Genomic DNA, 18,458 nt, shown 5'->3' on the forward strand with positions numbered 1-18,458 from the left:
TGGCTGCTAGCCTACAGTGGCCGCAAAGCCAATTTGCCTTAGAGAACGAAATTTGACGTACAATTACTGACTTTGCAGCAAAAGTGTCAATCTTATCATTTTTGTCCCATTGAAAATAATGTAATTTATTTTCCAATGCAATTTTTTAAGGAAATTTCTCATGAAGTGCATGTCAATATCTGGAAACTATGAGAATAAGGCAGATCACATACAGTAATGATTGAATTATTGCTATTACTTGGATATTTCGGTGTGTGGGGTGCCAAGAGTGAAGCAGCCCAAGATAATACAAAGTCGAATTGAGAATAATAAATAAATAAATAAATAAATAAATAAATAAATAAATGGGGATACAGCGACTTCGTTGATTTACAGCTTTGAAGGCAAGTGAACCCATTTCTACTACAGGAGACGTGCATGGAAAATGCATTGTAAGATATTTACATTAAGTCGCAGTTAGATCAACCTCATGCAGACAATAATAACAATTTAATCTGACGGTTTTATGGAAACATAAACCACTAGCAATGGATGAGAGTGGCTATAAAACATGTGCTTTAAAGATTTAAGATAGGCGGGCTCATGGTGCTGTCCGTGGTGCTGAAATATGCCTGTGACTTGTGAATGGAAAATCCCACAGACTGACGATGTTAATTAGTTAGCCTGTACGATTAATAATGAAAGACCACACATTTATAATTCAATTTCATAGATATATGACCACTGTTTCAGGTTTATAAAGCTCATAATGCTATATAATGCTTATCCTTATATGCACCAAAACTCGATAGACTAAAAAAGTATTTTCTTCACCGCTGAACATAATTAAACTTTCGGATAGACAAAAAATACTTTCTTATTGTTGAACACAGCCGCTTTTCGGCTATATACCTTTTTCAGGTGCAGCAGGACCTAAGCATTCCTTAATGTGCATTACAAATAGAACAATTACACAGCAACTACAATCACTCCCTTTGGTCAATGTTATTGTCAACTCAACTGTTTGTAAAAAATCTTTAATTGTCCTGCGTTTATCTGGTTCTTCATTGCGCAAAGAGCGCACCGAGGGTCTTTCGTGGACTGAAATACTTTGCATGCAAGGCGGAACACATGATGCTGTAATACTTGACCTTTCAGCATAATTGTTGCAGCCATGAAATGCAGCATTCAGAGGCTGAGTGCAGTCCTCCCCCTCCCCCCCCCCCTCTCTCTCTCTGATGAACAAAGCGCATTTTATACGTCTTCGGTGTTCATTTGTCTTTATTTCTAAGAGAATTTAAATGGCGCTGGCTGCAATTTGTCTACAAGACATGGGAGAGGGAAAAGGCATACATGACAAGAATAATACATTTAAAATACAAATAACCTACTTATGTATGGATTGCTCGAGTGCATAAAAAGCTGTTGAAATTGTAAATGCCCATGTATATCAACATCACTTTTTTTCCGGCCATACATGCACTTTGATATGACTCCGCGAGTGATGTGCTGTGACTGATTTCAGCGTCTTGCTCAATTAGGCTATTGGCACTATATAGCCGCTGAATCTGCTCTCATTTAATTGGCCTGTTCAATGGGAGCACACACACATATGGACGCATCTCCACTGACTGACTGACTGACTGACTGACACAGACAGACAGACAGACAGACAGACAGACACACACACACACACACACACACACACACACACACACACACACACACACACACACACACACACACACACACACACACACACACACACACACACACACACACACACACACACACACACACACGACAAAGACAACATGGGCGAAAACATAACCTCCAGCCAACTCAAAGGTTCCAACTCTGTGGTAAGTTCTAAATAAGCCATAGCTATAAACAGCCTGCTGACCTAAGACCATTAATAAATTAATAATGAAAAAACATCTGGTATTCTCAACACCTTGCATATATCCTTTATATAATTATATAAAAGGGAGCAAGTGGGCAATATCTGTTTCAGTGGGCAATGTTTGTTTCATTTTTTGCCTCAGTGATGATGTCACAATGTCATGACATCATCAGTGATGTCATCAGTGACATCATTATTGACCAAAATCATGACGTTACTGATGAGGTCATAGGCACTGATGTCATAGGCATTGTGGCATCATCAGTAATGTCATAGGCATTGTGACATCATCAGTGACAGTGATGTCATCAGTGATACAAAGTTGGGCAATTGTGCATGCCAATAGAGCTGGCAAGGCCATGCAGCAGCTGAGCTGCGGGCGAGGCCGCATGGCGGCTGAGCTGTAGAAGGGCCACTGTGGCGATGTCCTCTGATACGTGTGGCATGGAGGACGTGCGAACTGCGAACCACATGCAGAAGCCAGGTGATGATCGCCGACCCCTCTCACCCTGCTAGGTAGGAGACTGCAGTCTCTTAAGTGCAGGACATCTCGCCTCAGGAACAACACATATCCTGATTGAAGCTGTTCAATACTTGCACTTTGAAAGCACAGAATTGGCAGCAGCAGCACAAAGCAACATGCACTTATACGAATAGCAGCACAATGAACTTTATTTTACAGTAGGTCTTCATCATATTATGTAGGCTATGTTTGAATGTATAAATGGGGATAACTGTTTTTTCTGTTCTTATTTACTTCAGTGATTCATAACATCCATCCCAAATTCAGTCTATGGCATCACTGATGATGTCACAATATCTATGTGCCATCATTAGTGGGGATGACATAATCAGTCAGGGTGGGTATGAGATCAGCGGGGCTGCTAAAAAGGTCTGATGAAGAGCTTTGACGCTCGAAACGTCACTTTTTGGGTGTTTAAATCAAAAAACACTGAAACTGGAGCCCATGCAGTGTGCAAGCTTTTTATTCATTTTTTACTACTTGTTCACCTTTGAGCTCGGCGCATGCCCAACCTGGTTTTGGATGTGCGTGTTTTCTCTTTGATCAGTGGGTCTGCTGACATCATCAGTCACCACTGGCCACACACAATTCAGTCTGGCATCATCAGTGGGTATAACATCACTTGACGATTGTGGGGCATGCATGACATCATCAGTCAGTGGCATTTGCATGCTCAGTTGATGGATTCATCATCAGTGGGTATGATGACATCATCAGTCGGTGTCGTTTGCATGGTCAGTTGATGGATTGTCTTGGTGTGGGACACCGCTGCGCTGCCCCTGCCGGTTGCCCTATTACCGTATTTAGTAAGATCATCATCATCATCATTGTTGCTGTTGTTATTTCAATCAATCAATCAATCAATCAATCAATCAATCAATCGGTCGGTCCAAGGTTTAAGTTATTTTTTTAAGTGTAAAATCTGCATAGTCATAAAATTAGACACCTGGCTCATATCCAAACTGTGTATGTTATGCTGGCGACCAGGTTGATGTGTAACATTAAATTTCATGATCCTACTCCAGCTTGGAGAAATTCAAGGTCATAACAGATCTGTGTTTATAATGCAAGAACAGGGACTTCATTGTGACTGAATGTTTTTTTAGATAATTTGGGCTTGGCTTTTAACATAGCTAGTTAAAGCAGGACTAAACCCCAAAACACTTTTTTTCAGCTTTTAACCAATATATATGACTTTGGGGGTGGTGTGTGAAGAATTCTGGTCAAAATTTCCACATTTGAGACCAAACTGTTACCATTGTACCATTTGTATCATTTTCAGCAGCATAAGTTCCCTCTATGGGTTCAAACCTGCTTTTTTTTGTGCCCTCAAATGAATGGGAGATTTGGTACATCGTGACGTCACGGTGGGGTTAGCGCGTGCCCCACTCATGTGAAAATTGTTTTTTTCCCCCATGCGATTACTGTAGTTCACGCGGCGCGAGCCCTTTAAGAGCAATGCATCCATAGGTAATGCCTACTGTGGCTAATATTAGCCGCTATAGTTAGTTATGTTACATGGCAGTAAAACGCCACTGAATGACCAAATTGATATAACTTTTAACCACTTCGAGTAACACTGTTTCCATACGGATCACCAGCGTTAGTTTGTTGTTTATAACGTGGCTTTCATAAAGTTTTCTATGATATCTATCTCGGATACAATGAAAATACTGGGAGGCGGGCCATAGCGTCTCTGTCGATGATTTGATTTGACAGTTCTGGGCACTGGCGTTGGCGTTGGCCAATCCTGGCGTGTTCCACCCCCAATCAATTGTGTTCTGGCACAAAGCGAGTGGGTTTCAGGACGAAACAGTCTCGAGCCATTTACGTTATCTTTAGAGCAATATTCCTGGAATGCAAGTTTAACTAAACAGTTACATGTCCTCTGCATTCTACATCAAATGAAGACATTACCGGTTGTTTTATTTTGTATGTTACATACTTATTGGCCAAGTTATGTTAGTTTATGGGGGAGGAATTCTTGCCTGCAGAGTTTTCAAATCAAGCAGCATGCCGTTCTGCCAGAAATCTGGGGGTTAGTCCTGCTTTAAATGTTTGTAGGTCATTTTCGTTTGTGTTTTAAAGCTTGCCATGTCTGAGCTGAGTTGTCAGCAGGAGTCCTTTAGAAACCAACAAGCCATCACTAACCCCGTCAAGCCCTGCAGACTCACATCCCGCAGTTTGCTCTATGCCTTTAGCAGCTGTAACCTCTCTTATGTTTGAATAGTGCAAATCTATCTATTTCAAATGGCAAGACTTTAAGCAAATTTAATTGACCTTATTATGGCTACAGGCTACCCATGATAGAACATTGGTTTATGTTTATGGGTGATAATGTGGAAGAAAAAAATCAATACAGTCCTTACAAAAAGTGGGCTACGCCATAATATTTTAGAGTGCTGGCCACTATACAAAATATCAAAATGAAACTATGGTTCCTGAAGGTAAAATAATGTTATAAAGATATTAGCACATAGGGCAGGAAACACCCCCCAGAAGAAGGGATCACATGTAGGCCAATTGTAATTCCCAGAAAATTAGAAAATAGTTCCTTTTTTTTTTTTTCCCCCCCCCGTTTTTTCCATTAATACAAAAGTTTAGGTTTTGAACTATCCATTCCACATACAATGCAGCCATTTTAGAATCAGTAAATAAGTGTATCTTGTTAAATAATAGTCCTTGTTGTCCAGTCCCCCCATGGCTGCCTGGTGTGAAAAGCTTCTCCAACTTTGAGGGCCGTTATCTCTGAATGTGGCTTTTAGGAGTGTGAACATTCAAATAAGCATCATCTCCCTTAATTCAATTAAATGTGTGAGACACCATTTGAATGTTTACAATCTGAATTTTCATAATCTGTAAAAAACTGAAAAATGACCTCCGGCTACATGTGGGTCGAAAAATACCAGCAGCTGTCGCATATAAAGTAGCCTATAAGGTCACTATAATAAGCAATCGCCCCATGTGGTGATTTTTCCGGCCGACGCTGGACTCATTTGCGGATCAAAATAAATTTCACAACGTTTCATTGATCTGGATTTGAAGTATTGCAAGACAATTTTGAACTTTACACAAATCCCAATAAAGTGGTAAACCATTTAGTAAAATCTAATGAAACTTGAGTCCAATAGTCAGTCAATGTGAGCAGCCTATCATTATTGCCTATATGTTTTTGGCCTCTGTTGTGAATATGACTATACTCACAGACTCTCTCCTTCAAGCCAGACTAAAATAAAACTTCATTCCTTGCATGTTGCTACACAATAAGCAATCAAGATCCCAATCCCAGACATTTGGCAGCTTAATGAGTTCAGGCTCCAATCAAAGCCATGGTTTGACCAATGGAACTGAGCTGAGAAAAGGCATATAGCCGTCCATTTAACTCGCAGCAAAGAAGCATAACTGCAGGTTAATGAAAACACTGGATGGAAGATGTCCTGTCGGCTTAGGACCTGTTGAGACTTGCATGTTTTGTCCGAGAACCAAGAGGAGGGGTGCTATTTGCCCCCCTAATGAAATATGTCATTACGAGGAATTCATGTAACACAAAAGGGGCGACAGTCAAAAATTGCCCCACTGCTGTTCAGTGATTATATAGTTCGCCCTGGCAGCGCCTTAGGCAGGTGGCTGGTCCATCATGCAAATGGCTTGGCTGTGCCGACATAATTAGCCTCTGTGAGCCGCTTAAATTAACAATTAGCTAACATGCAATTCTGTTCACAACGCGGTAGTTCTCTTTTTAAGCCCATTGTCAGTGTATTTTATTGCAGTTGCTGAATTGCCCAGTATAGGGCATGGAGCCATGTTATTTCTTACAGGCTATAAAGAACGGAAATCGACAGAAGGGCATATAGGGGCCTAGTCTATAGCACTTTACAATAAGGTACACAAAATTTACAGTAGTTAATAGGGAACTATTAGGAACTAATGACAAACTCACTATTAGTTAATGATTAGTTAGTCAGGTTGAGAGTATAGTTAATCATTAGTTAATGATTAGTTAATGATTAAAGTCAGTTTGTGTGAGTATTGCTAATCATTAGTTAATGATTAGTTAATGATTTGTAAAATTATGTTTGTGAGTATATATATTGATTGATTGAATTTATGAGACAAATTAAAAAATACAATACACTAACAAGTATAAAATCATTCATCCGGATATCACAATAAAGTCGTTAAATTTATTTCCATTGTGGTCCTAATTAAGTAATGATTCAGTACCAGTGACTGGGACCATCTTTCAGGCCAGGAGTTTCAGGCCAGGCCAACACACACGGACACACACAAGAACAATCTGGGCTGTTTGAAGCAAGATTTAGTGAATATAATGCTAACATGATGTTACATGTTACCTATTTGTTCACTAATAGAATTAAACATTGCCTAGATAACTGCAAGTATAATATGAAGACGTAAAAACAAAAACATGCCTCTGTACAAAAGCTTCACAGCAAACTTAATTTAAGGAAGAGTGCAGTGTCCTGTCTTGTCTTGTCTGAGGTGAAATGCAAATACAAAAATAATAAAATCAAACTATCTTCATCTCCCCTTTAAACTGTATTGTGCAGTCCTACTGATAATCTCATAAAGCACATTAATGTGAAAGCAATAAGCATAGCCTACATGTTTCCCTTAATGCTCTGAAATTGTAGCCTACCTGAAGGTTCCTGATTCTGATCAGTTCAACACCCCCAGCTCTGCAGGAGCACCTGCTGCAGTGCTAGTGCTGCTTCTGCCTCCTCCACTTTTGTGAAGAAAACCCCAAAAGCAATCCAACCGATACTTTCAGTTTAGCCACTACTGTTTACATTTGACAAATTAAATTTTTAATATAGCCTAATATAAAATAAATTAATAAATTAATAAATTAATAAATTAATAAATAAATAAAGTAATTAATTAATTAATTAATTAATTAATTAATTAATTAATAAATACAAATTAGTGTTATTAATTTAATTTCTCTTGAATATTCTAGAGGCAATAGACAATTGTCTACCACTGATATTTTAGGCCAAGACACAACATAGGCTCCTCTCTTTCCACCTCTTTTCTTCTCCATTTTGGCATAGTTGAACAGCAAGCCCCACCCACCCGTGCTAGGGTCTCAGCAGCTTCTGACTGACAAGTTAACTCATTCCTGCTTGCCTGGCTGCCTGCAGCCTGCCTGCCTGCTATCTGCACAACTAGGAACACTTATATATACTGGGCTGCTGTTCAATGAGTGGCCTGACAGTGACTGCACTGCGGGCAAAAAAAAAAGGCAGGCCAGGCCACCATGGAAATGGCCCGCAGCTCCCTGGTGCAGTCCGCGCCTGTTCAGTACTTATGAAGTAGTCACTCTGACGCACCACTTTACATTAGGGTATACAAAAAGAGTAAATAATGGACAGGCAATAATTAAGTAATGATTCAGTAGCCTACTCATGAACTACTCAGTATGATGCATCACTTTACAATAGGATACGAGTAGGCTAACGAATTGACAAGTAATAATTAAGTAATGGTTAACTAATGACTAACTATTAAACTCACAAACTGACCAAAACCATTAATGATTAACTACTCAGGAACTGACCAACTAATCATTAACTAATGATTTACTAATGATTATACTCACAAACTGAATTTAACTAATCATTAACTAAGCATGAACTAATAGTTCATTCCTCATTAGTTCCCTACTATACTACTGTAAATGTTGTGTACCTTATTGTAAACTGTTACCGCCTAATCCTCTGAGTATTGGTACAAAGCTGCTCAGAAGATAGTTTAATGTTTCAAAAGCAAATTTATGTTAAACTCTTTCTAAGCCGCCATCGGTATAACACACATTTCAGAGATGTCAGGGTGATGTCAGGGCAGTTCACTAAAGGGGGTGTCAGGTGTTGATAGCAAAATGGCAATTTACCAGAAAACAGCAGTGAAAGTGAGAGTGAGAGCCATGGGGCCACATGCTGCGTTTCAGTCAGCCAAAAGGTTCTGCTTTTCTAACCTCTCCACTGATCCCCTTGCAGCCGGCGTCCTAAACACTATTGCCTTATACGGGCCAATCATGGCCCACCCAGCCTCTCATTATTCTCGCTGCCCTGCGACATGACACGGGAACAAAGTAGACATTAAACCCAGGGACGGGAGTAATCAGGAAGCCGTTATCTGTTAATGAAGGAAAACACATGCGGAGCGATACACAGAGCGGGTAATCAATAGAGACGCCGGACAAAGAGAATGGGAGCGCAAAAAGGGAAATGCAAATCAATTAGAATCGTTGTTTGCTTTGAAAGCGTTCAGTCTATTTCCATTAATTACATGTTCATTTAAAGTAATTTGTGTAGGCTATAGTTGTCTCCCCCTGTCCCTTTTAAAGCAGTGATGGACAAGACACTGGCTGCTGTCCAACTCCCTTTTGAACATTTCATCTGACTCAGACTGCGACCAGCAAGCTGGATTGAAGCATGGAGGTATAATGATTGAAGGCAAACTGGCTGTTCATGTGGGAAAGGTTGTCTAGAAATCCACCCAGCCCATGAAATCGACTATAGGCCAGATTTAGATGGACCTGCTTGCGGTCCATAAACGTAATAGTGTTCTCATTATTATCATCAGAAAACAGACAGACATCCAGTAATTGGTTTAGACTATTATGTGCTACTTTCAAGAGGGCCTGAACTGTAATGTCATGTTTTAGCATCACGATGCTATCTCATCTCCTTTTACACACAATCAGAGTTGCTTTTACCAAAGGCCCACTACCTCTTGTTGGTTGCTATAGCATTTTCAAGCACCATTCTGCTAAATCCCAGCCCCCACACAGACCTGCTCTGCACTAGACCTACTTGTAATAAATTATCCTCAAGTGAAATGGCTAAAAACGAGCTGGACTGAGCTGGATAGGGCATTTTCATGAATCACCCCCCCCCCAGAAACATTTTCAACTTTTGTGTGACTTGACCCCATGAATGCTTTTATACAGTCAATGCATGTCTGGGTGTTTCACTCCCTATCTTCTAAACCTTGACAAATCTTTATTGTTGTTCCTGTTCTCATCCGCTTGCGGATGGTTGATGTTGCAACAGCAGAGAAGATTCAATCTGTAGGCTACGTCTCATGCAGAGCCTCCTCCGTATTCTACATTGAAGTGCACTGCAATCATAATGCCTCTGCAAGGCAAGTGAGAAGAGCATTGATTTGTTCATTAATTAAAGGTGCCCCCGCCATAAATGGACACATTCACGGTACGATACCTCCAAGTTTAGTGGCGAACAAGTGGACATTTGAAGCCTCTTTATTCTATGAGGCTCATCTTTGAGGCCAAATTGAATGCCGATTGAAAATAATCTTTCAGCTCTTGACTTCAGCTATTCATGGCACTCTGAATTTGTTGCTACTGTTATATTGCCACACAAATAAAAGCATTTAAGCAAATCCTTCACATGATTGTATGGCTTTTGGGGGACATGTACTTGTGCTCTAATGTGCATATGGAGGGAGTGAAAAAAATACTACTGTGTTACATATATATAGGTGTATAAATGAATTATTGAAATGATCATTTGTTCATTATTTCTCAGGATAGTATTTTTTTGTCAGAATCTATTTAGTTTTAAAATGTCTTATTTACATAATGTATAGTAAATAACACAGAAAAGCAGTCCATACTCCATAATGGTAGATGTTTGAGACCTGAGCATCTTTATTTACTATTTAAAAAACTCCAGGACTGCAGAACATCATTGCATTTGATTAACAGATACCTTATTACACTTAATATGTTGCACATCTGTCTGCAACAAACTCCCTTTCCCCTTACCTCCTCCATTGGTTTCAGTGCAGGACCAGTGCCTGCTGTGTTTTGGCAGGAAATCAATATAGGGGGGAATCTGTTCTAATCATCTGTACATTTACCATCACAATCAACAATCAAAGCCAAGACCTGAGTCTTTTTTTTTTTTTTTTTGCAGGCCTGAGCCGAACAATTTCCCCACTGTGAAAGGCAGGCTAAATGAGAAGCCTTGGTTCCTGTTAGCAGCTCTTAATGGCTCTGATTTGTGAACTGCTAAATGAGGTTATGTAAATTGATCTTGAATAGGCAGAGGCCCCCAGGTGACAGGTGCAGCCATCTGAAGATGGGGGCAGGCAGGGGGTGTCATGAAAGGAGGGGGGGGGGGGGGTATTATAGCAAGACTGAGTCCCAGGACCAGCCAGACAGAGGTAAGGTGGACTCATGCTGACTGAGCGGAAAAAGTGACAAATATTCTGGCTAATGGCTTGATGTCAACCATTATTTTAAAAGAGGTATACATTACTACATGATTATACACTACTACCAACAGTTTGGACACACCCGATTGAACTATGTTTCTTCACCATCTTAAAGCCATTCTTTGTATGTATGTATGTACAGTATGTATGTATGTGTGTGTGTATATATATATAATATATATACAGTATATATATACATACATACATACACACAGTATATGTGTGTATAGCAAGTATACACACACACACACACACACACACACACACACACACACACACACACACACACACAAACACACAGTATATATGTGTGTGTATATCATGTATTTATTTATTTATTTTAGACAAATATAAATAATTAAGTTGTTGATACATTCATTTCTTTCCAAAGCCTTTACCTTTCCATCAAGGCGAAGGATGGCTTTTTTTTTTTTTTTAAGAAAGATAGTTTTCATTTGGTTAACACTTTTTTTGGTCACTGCATATTCCATTTGTGTAGTTCTGATGTATTTTCAATTCTAAAATGAGAAAAATGCATGTGTCTAAACTTCTGACTGGTACTGTAGTCAGTGTACATTGCCTTTAAAAAGATGGGGTTTTCAGTTTTGTTAACCTGACCCAAAGCACTTTCAACGCTTTCTGTGCTATACTCAAAATGGACTCAGATCCCCGGCGCTGCTGGACTACAGCATCACTCTCATGTATCAGTTGCTCGTCATCATTATCAATAATAAAAATCTGGTCTTCGTCATCAGTATGATGCTGGCAGACGGCCATGTGTCAGACGAGTCCCCATAGCTCTGAGGATATAATAACACCATGCAGCCTCTCAGGGGCAGACTGCAGAGTGATTGGAGCACTCTGACTCGCACTCCACTTGTGCCAGTTAGGCTCCCCAGGTTACTGCCACAGCTGTAAGGAGGACGACAACTTATGGGCTCCAACTTACCCGTGACTTGCTCCCTTCCTTACAGCGGCCTGAGTGCCGACTTTCGCTGTCTCATCAGCCTTACGGGTGATTTTGTCAGGTATGAGACACCTAAACAAAGCAGACAAAGGCATGCAGATATGTAAGCCTAATGGAAAACATCTAAGCGTGAAGTATAGGCTATAGTGGTCCTCAAAGTGGAGTACGGGGACCACCAGGTGTCCTTGAGGGGGTTCCAGGGGTCCCCAACAGATGATTGTTTAACTTAACCATTATTCCATGTACAAGAAGTGAACACAAATAGAGAATGTAGAAGAAAAACTATTTTGATCACAGTTTATTTGTTATCTCTATGCCTAATTCTGGGGGGGGGGGGGGGGGGGGTCTCAGATTTGGTTTCATTAAATGGGGGTCCGTGGTCCTATACTGCATTAAAATAGAGGTATGAGATATGTACATGTATGAGAAAGTTTGAGAATCACTGTATAGCTCAGTGATTCTCAACCTTACTTCTACATTCTCTAACTTTGTGTAAATGAAATAATTGTGAAATTTAAAAATGCGTCAATTTGCTGGGGACCCCCAAGGACCCGTGGTGGTCCCTGGACCTCATGTTGAGAACCACTGCTAGGAGACACTCCTGAATCGCTCCATGTGTGTAAGAGAATGTGCATCAAAGATCATCAAGGAGTGCGACTGAGCATGGAACAGCTGAAGTGCTGCTGGTCGCGCTGATTCGACATGTGGCAGCAGCACAACAGCAAGTGTGCAACCAGTAAAAAAAAGCCATGTAGGCCTATAATGTTCTCCACAGTCACAAGTCACTGTAAACAGTTTTCCAGACATTCATTTAGTTGGACAGTTATTGAGTTAAGTTGTGGACCAGTGATGTCATTTTGTGCATGAATGACATCACTGGTCCGCACAACTTTCTGACCTCGCTCAGTATTTTGTTATTTGTGGTTAAACTCTGAAATAAATGAAGTAACCACAGGCATAGAGAGGCAAAGTAACCGCCTACTTCCTGCTTCAGCACTGTACCAGAGATTTACTTTCCCATAGGGATGTCAACGGTAACAACATTTTCTTCTACACGACAGGACCTTCTGGCAGCGTGTAACCGGTTAATGTTTTTTGGGGGGTTTTTTTTAGCCTGGCTGGCGGCATGGTCAGGGTGGGGTAAATCTCCCGTTCTATCCATTCAGCAAAGTTAGAATTTAGCTGCTAGCCCAGCCCAGGCAGACACGATCGGGGATTTAACCACCGCAGTGAACGCACATCTGAACAGACGTCTTGTGTTCGCAGCACCTTCCTTTGGTGGGTCAGCCTATTGAGATATATGGGCGGTTTTACCCCACTCGCGCGCCAGCCGTATAACATTTTGTGGGCGTTCCCACACATGCCGACTGTCTCTATTGCATTCACATTGTAACCTTGTGAAGAAGAAGAAGAAGAAGAAGAAGAAGAAGAAGAAGAAGAAGAAGAAGAAGAAGAAGAAGAAGAAGAAGAAGAAGAAGAAGAAGAAGAAGAAGAAGAAGAAGAAGAAGAAGAAGAAGAAGAAGAAGAAGAAGAAGAAGAAGATTTCTGTTAAGAAGTGCATAACAAATAAATGCAATCCTAGGACACCCCCCCCCCCCCCCCCCACAGCTCCTTGTTTTTGGTGCAAGATACAATTGGACAGAGAATGTTTTTCAGAGAAACATTTCCAAATGTGCATCTGCTGTGGGGGGGGGGGGGGGGGGGGGGGGGGGGGGTCCAGTCCCCGGCTGGCTCAGAGAAAAGGAGATGGTTAATTATTCCCCTCTCAATAAAATGAGACAAAACCTTCACTCTGCACTCCACTTGGCTCTCTGTGTTGCTGTCTGTCTGTCTGTCTCTCTATCTGTCTGTCTCTCTGTCTGTGTGTCTCTGTCTCTCTGTCTGTCTGTCTCTCTGTCTGTCTCTCTGTCTGTGTGTCTCTGTCTGTCTGCCTCTCTGTCTGTCTGTCTGTGTGTCTCTGTCTCTCTGTCTGCCTGTCTGTCTTTCTGTCTTTCTGTCTGTCTCTCTCCTGACCCTCTCGTCTGGCCTTTACTCCATCTCATGCTCTGTCAACAGCATCATCTGCCACCGTGGAGCAGACAGACAGGCGTGGAACAGACAGACAGGCGTGGAGCAGACAGACAGGCGTGGAGCAGACAGACAGGTGTGGAACAGACAGAGAGGCGTGGAGCAGACAGACAGGCGTGGAACAGACAGACAGGCATGGAACAGGCAGACAGTGGAGCAGACAGACAGGCATGGAACAGGCAGACAGGTGTGGAACAGGCAGACAGTGGAGCAGACAGACAGGAGTGGAACAGACAGACATGAGTGGAACAGGCAGACAGTGGAGCAGACAGACAGGAGTGGAACAGACAGACAGGCGTGGAACAGACAGACAGGAGTGGAACAGACAGACATGAGTGGAACAGGCAGACAGTGGAGCAGACAGACAGGAGTGGAACAGGCAGACAGGCGTGGAACAGGCAGACAGTGGAACAGACAGACAGGAGTGGAACAGACAGACAGGAGTGGAACAGACAGACAGGAGTGGAACAGACAGACAGGCGTGGAACAGACAGACAGGCGTGGAACAGGCAGACAGTGGAACAGACAGACAGGTGTGGAACAGACAGACAGGAGTGGAACAGACAGACAGGAGTGGAACAGACAGACAGGAGTGGAACAGACAGACAGGCGTGGAACAGACAGACAGGAGTGGAACAGACAGACAGGCGTGGAACAGGCAGACAGTGGAGCAGACAGACAGGAGTGGAACAGACAGACAGGAGTGGAACAGACAGACAGGAGTGGAACAGACAGACAGGAGTGGAACAGGCAGACAGTGGAGCAGACAGACAGGAGTGGAACAGACAGACAGCAGTGGAACAGACAGACAGGAGTGGAACAGGCAGACAGTGGAGCAGACAGACAGGAGTGGAACAGACAGACAGGAGTGGAACAGACAGACAGGAGTGGAACAGACAGACAGGAGTGGAACAGACAGACAGCAGTGGAACAGGCAGACAGTGGAGCAGACAGACAGGTGTGGAACAGACAGACAGGAGTGGAACAGACAGACAGGAGTGGAACAGACAGACAGGAGTGGAGCAGACAGACAGGAGTGGAACAGACAGACAGGAGTGGAACAGACAGACAGGAGTGGAACAGACAGACAGACAGTGGAGCAGACAGACAGGTGTGGAACAGACAGACAGGAGTGGAACAGACAGACAGTGGAGCAGACAGACAGGTGTGGAACAGACAGACAGGAGTGGAACAGACAGACAGGAGTGGAACAGACAGACAGGAGTGGAGCAGACAGACAGGAGTGGAACAGACAGACAGGAGTGGAACAGACAGGCTCCAAAGCCAAGCCTTTGACTTTGCTGCAGGTGGCTGATGTGACTGAGGCAAGAGCCCCTCTCCACTAAAGTAACACAATGTACTATTTTGGTCATGGGTTTTGCACTTTCTGTAATAAAACATCTATAAGCAAAAATCTGATCAGATGGGGACCCTGGGAGAAAATTGTATCAAATGGGGGTGTATGGTCTAATTTGTGTCAGTTTAGGGGTCCTCGATGTGAAAAAGTTTGGGAATCACTGACTACCCTATGTAACACAAACTCCTTCTCCAAGCAAAAGTCCTGTTATTATGAACCAGTAAATATATATTCATATTCAGTTAACTTTCATGAAAATAAATAATAGTTTTCCGTGTCCTCATGTGCTGTTTTTTCTTGTTTGTCTCTTTTTTCCTCATATGGCTGATTTGTAATTGTTTATTACTGTGGATGTAAATGTGAAATACATGGAGTAAATACTTTATTTTGTAAGCTTGGAAGGGTCTATCTGAGGTGCACTTCAGACATTTTGAGCAACAAAGAATTAGCATCCAATTGGGTAAAACTGTTAGCCCATGCATTTTCTTGCATGTACAGTATGTAATATGTAACCCCAAAAGGTTATTTTAACACACACACACACACACACACACACACACACACACACACACACACACACACACACACACACACGAATAAAGTAACATTCAAAGATCATGACTATGTGATTTGATTACAATAAAGAAAGAAAGAAAGAAAGAAAGAAAGAAAATCCGATATTTTTGTCAGATTTGAGCACCTTGAATAAGCCTATATAGTTCCTGTCAATTTAGAGAACAGATGATTGACAGCCCTTGTGCATGCAGTCAGGCAAATTAAACGAGCAGTTTATAATTTGAGCTTCTTGCTGTGTCAGAACATTCAGCAATGGCTCAGCATGTCAAACCATGTCAAGTGTTACAGTTCTCTTCCTGTTGCAGGGAAGAAATATCACCCAAGAGATGAATTAAACTATAAAAGGCTTGTCTTCAAACCCCCTTCCTAAAATGATTAACCCTTCTAGAGAGCATTGCCGAGTTCAGCTCTGAGTGGTTCTGCTTTCTCGTTGCCTGTAATTGTTCATTTTCTGTTTTTGCCTTCATCAGTCTCTCTCCTCATTATATGAAAAGAAGGGGAAAATGTCTGAATAGAGGAGGGAGATTTTCCCACAGTCACTCAACGCAGAAAAATACGCTATTGTGGCCAGGTTCCCATCCTAATACCCTGCCACACACCCCCACTATGCTTTGAGCGACAATGTTCTCATAATTGACTGACCGTTCTTTCTCCTGTTTGCTCAAAGTAAATGACGGAGAATACCGTTAAATGCAGCTAGAAACCTTATCAGTTCAGTCTCACAGGTAGCCATGTATGTCTGATTGCCATTTCCACACAAATCTAATTTGGAGTGAAAATCCTAAATATAAAATACTATATGCAATCGATTTGATAGTGATAGCCAAATATTGTGCAGGTACACAAATGCAGATACACATTTTGGCTCATTTGAGTATATGCGTTTTCGGTGCAGTAGCCTAAGTTACATAGCATGCCTCTATGTGGCCACTTCAGGAATATTTTTTATTATAGCTCATCATTTTGTACACAATTTTTCCACTTTAGAAATGCTGATGAAGTATATTTCCGGGGGGTGCATTGTGAGAGCAAAATTATTGATTGATTGCTTATTAATTGGTTGTTGTCATTGTCGACTCTGTTCCATAATGATCATAAGAGACAATACAACCTTGGTCTGGTCACAAGACAAAATACATGTTATCTATCTTTAGGAATGCTCTGCAGATGGAGAACAGAGTCCACAAAAGACACGTCTTATAAGAGTCATAGATCATTATGGAACAGAGTCGATAATGATCAACAACCAATTAATAAGCAATCAATCAATAATTTTGCTCTCACAGCATATACCCCCTCTTCCTACTCAACTAATAGATAATTTTCTTTTTGCATCATCTTTCATTGTGTATTCGTCCTGTTACTGAAATCTGCTCTAGAAGCTGTGTATTGTGTGCCAACTCATACTGAGGATGAATTTACATTTGATTGCTGTAGCTTCTCTTCATAATATTATCTGCAAGCTTATCTATCTATCTATTCTATACTAAAAATGAGAAGTGTGCGTGTGCTTGTGTGTGTGTGTGTGTGTGAGTGAGTGAGTGAGTGAGCAGAATCTTGGCCGGCCACGGCTATGCCATTTTACGTACGATCGGGCTGAAACTTTCAGTGGGTGTAAAGAGCACCTGTGCGGGTGACAGAGTTGGATTTTTTAATTAGGTGATTGCCCTGATTACCTAATGATGTCATCAGTGATGTCAGTGATGATGTCATCAGTGATGTCATCCTTCCTGGCTGAGGCTAATAAGTTCAGTGATGATGTCATTTTCCAGACCAGGGGGGCCTAACTCACAGGGGGGTCCCCACAGGTCCACTAGTATCATCATCATTATCATCATCATCATCATCAGTATATAAAAGGGAGCTCGGGCTCTGTCTGTTTCTCTGTCCCACTGATGACATCATCAGTGAAGTCATAAATTCACTCTCTCACTCACACACACACACACACACACACACACACACACACACACACAGTTCAGTGATGTCGTACATAGGCATTGTGACATCACTGATCATGTCATCAGTGACACACACACACACACACACACACACACAAGAGCGACTGAGGGAGAGGGAGAAAGAGAGGGGGAGACAGACTGAGGGAGAGAGAGGGAGACATTGCGCGTGCGCCAATAGGGCAGGCGAGGCCACCCAACAGGCAAGCCTAGGAATCGAGCGCGCAAGATGTCTAGTATAGACGGTTTTCACCAGAGCGCAACCCCACAGCACTTCCTTTTTCTCAGCATTCGGCAAACTGCAGAAATATTCACTCGACATCGTTACTTTTGTTATCGCTGCTCAGCTGTATAGATGGTTTTCACGGAATGGTCAGTCCTGCACTTGAATGTTTTTTTTTCTTTTATGTCCATAGCAAACACTGCAACAGGAAGTGAGCGGGGGTTCAATTTAGAATGTTTTTGTTGTCAAGTTAAAACCGTCTTGTTCATGTCATTCTGGCCAATACTCCACTTCTGTTATAACATTTCAGTCTGGAATATAGAATATCTTTCAATAATCTTTATGACTAAAAGGCTAAAAGTAATCTCATGTGTAAGAAATGACTGTTCTACATTGAAGTGAAAAATTTAAATAATTAACTTGTTGATTTTGGATTTATTTAGCTTCAAGAGTGCATTTTTGTTCATGTGACCCTCAACACAGGCTTTGAGAATCCCGGGCCACTTACTGATACTTATGCTTAAATTAACAAACTCATATTCTGGTTTATTTCAAGAAAAACTAGTGGAAATTCTAATTGGCTGGTAACTTCTAGCAGCCATATTGGCAGGTGGCCAAAAAAGCTAATTTCAAGCCCTGC

Source organism: Poromitra crassiceps (genome assembly GCF_964638095.1).
Source record: "Poromitra crassiceps genome assembly, chromosome: 3".
Lineage (NCBI taxonomy): Eukaryota > Metazoa > Chordata > Actinopteri > Beryciformes > Melamphaidae > Poromitra > Poromitra crassiceps.